Below are 9,821 nucleotides of genomic sequence, written 5' to 3' on the forward strand. Positions count from 1 at the left end.
CATCTTCTATAGTAGATAATGGTGCTGGTACAGGATGAACAGTTTACCCTCCTCTAGCAGGAGCTATTGCACACGGGGGTGCATCTGTAGATCTAGCTATTTTTTCACTGCACTTAGCAGGTGTATCATCTATTCTTGGTGCAGTGAATTTCATTACAACAGCAATTAATATACGATCAGAAAGTATAACTTTAGATCAAACACCTTTATTTGTATGATCTGTAGCTATTACAGCATTACTTCTCCTTCTTTCACTTCCAGTTTTAGCAGGAGCTATTACTATATTATTAACAGATCGAAATTTAAATACATCATTCTTTGACCCTGCAGGAGGGGGTGACCCAATTCTATATCAACATCTATTTTGATTCTTTGGACACCCAGAAGTTTATATTTTAATTCTACCGGGGTTCAGAATTATTTCACATATTGTATGTCAAGAAAGAGGAAAAATTGAATCATTTGGAACATTAGGTATAATTTATGCTATACTATCAATTGGACTAATAGGATTTATTGTATGAGCACATCATATATTTACAGTAGGAATGGATGTTGACACACGAGCATATTTTACATCAGCAACAATAATTATTGCTGTACCTACAGGAATTAAGGTATTTAGATGATTAGCTACATTATATGGAACTAAATTCAAGTTCAATCCACCATTATTATGAGCTCTAGGATTTATTTTCCTATTTACAATTGGTGGATTAACAGGATTAGTATTAGCAAATTCATCACTTGATATTGTATTACATGATACATATTATGTAGTAGCCGACTTTCATTATGTATTATCCATAGGAGCAGTATTTGCAATTATAGGAGGTGTCATTCAATGATATCCACTATTTACAGGATTAACTATAAATAATACATGATTAAAAATCCAATTTACAATTATATTCATTGGAGTAAATTTAACATTCTTTCCTCAACACTTCCTAGGATTAGCAGGAATACCTCGACGATACTCTGACTACCCAGACGCATATACATCATGAAACGTAGTATCAAGAATTGGGTCTACAATTTCTATTGTAGGAATCATTATATTCATTGTAATTATATGAGAAAGAATGATTACAAACCGAGCAATTATATTTAGAGCTAACATAAGAAGATCAACAGAATGACTACAAAATAACCCTCCTGCAGAACATAGTTACTCAGAATTACCATTAATCTCTAGATTCTAATATGGCAGATTAGTGCAGTAGATTTAAGCTCTACAAATAAAGGTTTGACCTTTTATTAGAAAATATTTATTAATGGCAACATGATCAAATTTATCTCTTCAAGATGGAGCTTCACCATTAATGGAGCAATTATCATTCTTTCATGATCATACTATGGTCGTATTATTATTAATTACAGTAATTGTAGGTTATGCCCTAAGTTATATATTATTTATTGCCTATACTAACCGTAATATACTTCATGGACATTTAATTGAAACAATCTGAACAGCTTTACCAGCAATTACATTAATTTTTATTGCCCTTCCATCATTACGACTATTATATTTACTTGATGATTCAGTAGATGCAATAATTACAATTAAAACCATTGGACGACAATGATATTGAAGATATGAATATTCAGACTTCATAGGCGTAGAATTTGACACTTATATAACACCAGAACAAGACCTAGAAAATGATGGATTCCGACTACTAGATGTAGATAACCGAACAATCCTACCAATAAATACAGAAGTACGAGTATTAACAAGAGCATCAGATGTTCTACACTCATGAGCAGTTCCTGCATTAGGGGTTAAAATTGATGCAACGCCAGGTCGGTTAAATCAAGGAACATTCACAATAAATCGACCTGGATTATTCTTTGGACAATGCTCAGAAATCTGTGGAGCAAACCACAGATTTATACCAATTGTAATTGAAAGAACTTCAGTAAATTTATTTACTAAGTGATTATCTAACATAATTTAAGGAGTTAGTTAAAATAAATAACATTAGAGTGTCAATCTAAAGTAACTAAAAAAAATTAGTACACCTTGAAATTCATCAGATGACTGAAAGTAAGTAATGGTCTCTTAAACCAAATAATAGTAAATTAACGACTACTTCTGATGGGGAAATTATATCCAAATCCCTCAAATATCCCCTCTTATATGATTCTCACTATTCATTATATTTTCAGCTACATTAATCTTGTTTAATCAAATAAACTTCTTCTCATTTAAACCTAACCTTATTAAAAGAGCAGAAAAAGGAACAATTGAAATAAAAAACTTAAATTGAAAATGATAACAAATCTATTCTCAACATTTGACCCATCAACTAACATCTTTAATTTATCATTAAATTGAACTAGAACATTTCTAGGACTATTATTAATCCCATCACTATTTTGACTTACACCATCACGAATTAACATTATCTGAAATAAACTAAATTTAACCTTACATAATGAATTTAAAACACTTCTTGGACCAAAATCATTTAATGGAACAACATTCATTTTCATCTTAATTTTTATTATAATATTATTTAACAATTTCATAGGATTATTCCCTTATATTTTTACTAGAACAAGACATTTAGCATTAACATTTGCAATTGCCCTACCTATATGGCTAAGATTTATATTATTTGGATGAATTAACCATACTAATCATATATTTACACACCTTGTACCACAAGGTACACCGCCTGCATTAATATCATTTATAGTACTAATTGAAACAATTAGTAATGTTATTCGACCAGGTACATTAGCAGTACGGTTGGCAGCAAATATAATTGCAGGACACTTATTATTAACCTTATTAGGAAACACAGGACCATCTATAGCAATAAACTTAATCTCATTACTAATTATTGGACAAATACTTCTATTAATTCTAGAATCAGCAGTAGCAATAATTCAAGCCTATGTTTTCTCAATTCTAAGAACTCTATATTCTAGAGAAGTATATTAAACCTATGTTAACAACTCACTCAAACCACCCATTCCACTTAGTAGACTATAGACCTTGACCATTAACAGGAGCAATTGGAGCAATAGTCCTAGTATCAGGACTAGCAAAATGATTCCACCTATTTAATGTTAACTTATTCACAATTGGATTTGGAATTACCCTACTAACTATAATTCAATGATGACGAGATGTAGTACGAGAAGGAACATATCAAGGATTACATACAGGATTTGTATCAATTGGATTACGATGAGGAATAATTTTATTTATTGCATCAGAGGTATTATTTTTCGTTTCTTTTTTTTGAGCATTCTTTAGAAGAAGATTAGCACCAACAATTGAACTAGGAATACTATGACCTCCAATAGGAATTCAACCCTTTAACCCTATACAAATTCCATTACTTAATACAGCTATTCTTTTAGCATCAGGAGTAACAGTAACATGAGCACATCATAGTTTAATGGAATCTAATCATACTCAAGCACTACAAGGATTATTCTTCACAGTGTTATTAGGACTATACTTTACAATACTTCAAGCATATGAATATTGAGAAGCACCTTTTACCATTGCAGATGCAGTTTATGGATCAACATTCTTTGTTGCAACAGGATTCCTTGGTTTACACGTAATTATTGGAACAATCTTTTTATCAACATGTCTACTTCGACACTCAATAAATCAATTTTCACCAAGACATCACTTTGGATTTGAAGCAGCAGCATGATACTGACACTTCGTAGACGTAGTATGATTATTCTTATATATCTCTATTTATTGATGAGGTAGATAATTGTTTTTCTAGTATAAATAGTACATTTGACTTCCAATCAGAAAGCTTGATATAAATCAAGAAAAACAATTCTAATTCTATCAACAAGAGTTTTCATTAGATTTATTATTCCAATAATTGTTATAATCCTGGCAACAACACTATCAAAAAAATTAATTAATGATCGAGAAAAAAGATCACCATTTGAATGTGGGTTTGATCCAAAAAGATCAGCACGAATACCATTCTCAATACGATTCTTCCTAATCGCAGTAATCTTTTTAATATTTGATGTAGAAATTGCACTAATTCTACCAATTGTAATTATTTTTAAAACTTCAGACATTATAATCTGAACAGTATCAACAATATTTTTTATTCTAGTTCTATTAGGATGACTATACCATGAATGAAACCAAGGAGCATTACAATGAGCAGAATAAAGGGTTGTAGTTAAATATAACATTTGGGTTGCATTCAAAAAGTATTGATATTATCAATCAACCTTAAATAGAATAAGAAGCGAAATATTGCAGTCAGTTTCGACCTGGAAGATTGGTATGTACTACCCTTATTCTTATTAATTGAAGCCAAAAAGAGGTGTATTACTGTTAATAATATAATTGAACTATAATAGTTCGAATTAAGGAAATGTAAAGCCAATATGAAAGCTGCTAACTTTTTATATTAGCGGTTAAACTCCGTTAACATTCCTAAAATTTATATAGTTTAAATAAAACATTACATTTTCACTGTAGAAATAATATATCTATATTTATAAATACTTAAAAGTAAAAATACTTCCTTAACATCTTCAGTGTCACGCTCTAATTGTAAGCTATTTAAGTAAACGAAAAACAATATTACCAAAATAAATATTCAAAAAATAAAAGTTAAAAGATAAATCTTGAAATTAGAATCATATCAACCTTGAATATAACCAATTAAATAAATAAATAATCTATATAAACCTTGACCACCAAGTAATTCACCTCAACCATAATCAAATGACTTAGATGAATAATAACCTATTTTTAAAGGAATATATCTAATAAACTTAGTTGAAAGAAAAGGTATAAATCATATAGAACCAGCAAATCTAACAAAAGAAAGTATACTTAAAGAAAATAAATTATGAGAAAAATCAAAATTAGAAATAAGATAACCTAAATAAGCACCTAAAATAACAACTGTAATAGTTAAAAACTTTAAATAATAAGGTAAAGCAATCACATGAGGAATAGGAAAAATTAATCAAGATAAAAGACTACCACCAAAAACAGCAACAAACAATAGACCAATTATTCCAAATGAAATATAATAACCCTTATCATCAAAAGAAAATCTAGAATAAAAATTATTATCACCAGATATTGAATAATAAAACAAACGAAAAGAATAAGAAGCAGTTAAACCAGTAGAAAAAAAATAAAGAAAAAAAATTAAACAATTAATTCATCTTAAACAAACCATCTCAAGAATTAAATCCTTTGAATAAAATCCCGCTAAAAAAGGTATTCCACACAAAGATAAACTAGAAACATTAAAACAAACTGAAGTTAAAGGTATGAAATTAACAATTGATCCTATAAAACGAATATCCTGAGAATCCTTCAAATTATGAATTATTGAACCTGCACATATAAATAATAATGCCTTAAATAAAGCATGAGCCAATAAATGAAAAAATGCAAGCTTTGGATAACCTATAGCCAAAATTCTTATTATTAAACCAAGTTGTCTTAAAGTAGAAAGAGCAATAATCTTCTTTAAATCAAACTCAAAATTAGCGCCCAATCCAGCCATAAATATAGTTATACAACCAATTAAAAGTAAAAATCAACCACAATTATAAGTATCCAATATTGGTCTAAAACGAATTAATAAATAAACACCAGCAGTAACAAGAGTAGAAGAATGAACTAAAGCAGAAACAGGAGTAGGAGCTGCTATAGCAGCAGGAAGTCATGAAGAGAAAGGAATCAGAGCTCTCTTAGTTATAGCTGCTAAAACAATTAATATAGTAATGAGCTTTATTTCAAAAGAATTAGAAATAAAATCATAATAATAAATATAATTTCAACCACCAAAATTTAACATTCATGCAATAGAAATTAAAATAGCAACATCACCAATACGATTAGAAAGTGCAGTTAATATACCAGCACTATAAGATTTTACATTTTGATAATAAATAACTAAACAATAAGAAACTAAACCTAAACCATCTCAACCTAATAAAATTCTAATTAAATTAGGACTAATAATTAAAAAACCTATAGAAAGAATAAATATTAAAACAATAATAATAAAACGATTTATATTCTTTTCACCAGATATATAATCCTCTCTATAATAAATAACCAAAGAAGAAATATATATAACAAAAGATATAAAAATAAGAGATATTCAATCCAAAATTAAAGTTATAACAACTATAGAACCATTTAAATTGAAAAGCTCTCACTCAACAAAAACTCTATAATCAATTATTAAGTAATAAATACCTAAAATAAAAATTATAGTTCTCGAAATAAACGAAGAAAAAAAACTCAAAGAACAAATAGAAAATAAATTCACGGCCTAAGATGAAAAACTTCATATCATTGATTCCACAAAACAATATTTTTAATTAAAATACTTAAGCAAACTAAACAAAGAAATATTCACCCTTTAAACAGAGAATATTTAAAGGCAATCAATGTAAAAGTAAAAGATGATATTCACGAAAATAACCAAGAGAACAAGTATAAACACCAGAATAATAATTCCCATGCTGAGAATAAGAATATATATACAAAGTATAAACAGCTCTAAAAAAAGATAAAAAAATCAAAGCAAAGAATCTAAAAGAAGATCAAGATATAATTCTATTTAATAATCTAATTTCACCTACCAAATTTAAAGAAGGAGGAGCAGCCATATTTGATGATCTTAAAAGAAATCATCATAAAGCCATTCTTGGCATCAAATTAATTATACCCTTGTTAATTAATAATCTTCGTCTACCTAAACGTTCATAAATAATATTAGATAAACAAAATAAACCAGAAGAACATAAACCATGACCAACCATTAGAGAAAGAGAACCTACACAACCTCATCAATTCATAGTCATCAATCCACCAATAACCATTCTTATATGAGCAACAGAAGAATATGCAATTAAAGACTTTAAATCAACCTGACGAAAACAAATAAATCTTACAATAACACCCCCAGATAAACCTAAAGACAATCAAAAATAATTAAACTTTAAACCCAAATAAGAAATAACCTTTATAACACGAAAAATACCATAACCCCCTAACTTTAATAAAACACCAGCAAGAATTATTCTACCTGAAATAGGGGCCTCTACATGAGCCTTAGGAAGTCATAAATGAACCAAAAACATAGGTATCTTAACTAAAAAAGCAAAATTATAAATACATAAAACATAAAATAATAAGAACCAAAATCAACCAATAAAGGAAAATATAAAGTATTAGAAAAATCATAAACCTTAAATAAAACTAATAATAAAGGTAATCTAGCAACCAAAGTATAAAAAATTAAATAAACACCAGCCTGCAAACGCTCAGGTTGATAACCCCAACCCAAAATTAAAAGTAAAGTAGGAACTAATCTAGCCTCAAAAAATATATAAAAAGAAAGAAGACTTAATCTAGCAAATGAACAATAAAGCATAATTATTAAAATCAAAACCATAAAAACAAAAAAATTAGAATGATATGAACTTAAATAAACTGAACCTCTAGCAGTGATAATTAAAGAACAAATCCAAAAACTAAGTAAAATTAAACTAAAAGAAAAATAATCAATACCAAAATAATATCTAATTATATTCAAATCAGCATATGAATAAACACAAATTATAAAAACAAAACCCGACAGAAACATTAAAGAATGAACCAACCATCAACAATTATTTAATAAACAAAGAGGGATCAAAAAAATAGTTATAAATAAATACTTTAACATAAAAATAAACCAAAAGAATTAAAAAAATCATTACCATGAGAACGAATTATTGAAACTAGACCTAAAGCACCCTCACAAACAGAAAAAACTAAAAAAATAACAGGAAAAAAATAATCATAATCAAACTCAATAAGAAAAACAATAACTAACATAAATAAAGAAAGAACAATATATTCTAATCTCAAAAGAACCATTAATAAATGTTTACGTTTAGAAGAAAAAACATAAACACCAGCAAAATAAATCAATAAAGAAGTAAAAATAGAGAATATAAACATTAGTTTTAATAGTTTAAAAAAAACGCCGGTCTTGTAAACCGGAAATAAGTCCAGCCCCCACTTTTAAAACTTCAGAGGTGGAAAAGCTTCCATCATCGGTCCCCAAAACCGGTATTTTAAATAAACTAACCCCTGAAATGATCAAAATAATAATTATATCATCATCAAATGTAATAAATATTAATTTTATTAAATTAAGACACCCAATATCAATAATGCTTTTTATTATCCTTCAAACCTTCCTAGTTGGATTAATAACAGGAACAATAATAGAAAGATATTGATTATCATATATTTTATTTTTAACATTTCTTGGTGGTATACTAGTATTATTTATTTACATTACAAGAATTGCATCAAACGAAATATTTCAGCCTAAATCAATCACTATAATTATTACATTAATAATGTGAGTATTTATCATATTAATATTAATTATTCTAGATATATCTATATTTATAGACTTTTTCAAAAACACCGAAACTATAAATATTGATAATTCAATCAATTATCAAGAAATAACAATATCTTTAGAAAAATTATATAATAGACCAACATTCATTATTACAATAATAATAATAATTTATTTATTTTTAGCACTACTAGCAGTTGTTAAAATCACCAATATTAATCAGGGACCTATTCGTAAAATAAGATAATTACTAATGAATAAACCCTTACGATTAAGACATCCTTTAATTAAAATTATTAATAACTCTTTAATTGACTTACCTGCCCCAACAAATATTTCATTTTGATGAAATTTTGGATCCCAATTAGGGTTATGTTTGGTATTCAAATCGTAACTGGACTATTTTTAGCTATACATTATACATCAAATATTGAAATAGCATTCAGTAGTGTAGTACACATCTGCCGAGACATAAATAATGGTTGAATTATCCGAACCTTACACGCAAATGGAGCATCTATATTTTTTATTTGTATTTACTTACAAGTTGGACGGGGAATTTACTATGGATCTTATATATATATACATACCTGAATAATTGGTACAGTGATTTTATTTTTAGTTATAGCAACTGCATTTATAGGATATGTCTTACCCTGAGGCCAAATATCTTTTTGAGGTACAACAGTAATTACTAATTTATTATCAGCAATCCCATACTTAGGAACAGATTTAGTCCAATGAGTATGAGGAGGATTCGCTGTTGATAATGCAACATTAAATCGATTCTTCACATTCCATTTTGTATTACCATTTATTATTGCTGCTATAGCAGCAATTCATTTATTTTTTCTTCACCAAACAGGATCTAATAATCCTCTTGGACTAAATGGAGATATTGAAAAAATTCCATTCCATCCATACTTTACCTTTAAGGATTCTATTACATTTGTAATAAGAACATCATTATTAATTATACTATGTTTAATTAATCCTTACCTATTAGGAGATCCAGATAACTTTGTACCTGCCAACCCATTAGTAACACCAGTTCACATTCAACCAGAATGATATTTCCTATTTGCATATGCAATTCTACGATCTATCCCTAATAAGTTAGGAGGTGTTATTGCATTATTTTTATCAATTAAATTCTTAATAATTTTACCATTTTATAATAAAACACCATTCCGAGGCATTCAATTTTACCCTATTAATCAAATTTTATTCTGAATTATAGTAGTTGTTGTATGCTTACTAACGTGAATTGGTAAACGACCTGTTGAAGAACCTTATATTATAACAGGTCAAATCTTAACAATTATTTACTTCACATATTTCTTAATTAATGTCCATGTCGCAAACGCATGAGATAAATTAATTAAGGAATAAAGTTAATTAGCTTAGGAAAAGCATATG

This window comes from Schistocerca gregaria, chromosome 3 (assembly GCF_023897955.1).
Source record: "Schistocerca gregaria isolate iqSchGreg1 chromosome 3, iqSchGreg1.2, whole genome shotgun sequence".
NCBI classification, from domain to species: Eukaryota; Metazoa; Arthropoda; class Insecta; order Orthoptera; family Acrididae; genus Schistocerca; species Schistocerca gregaria.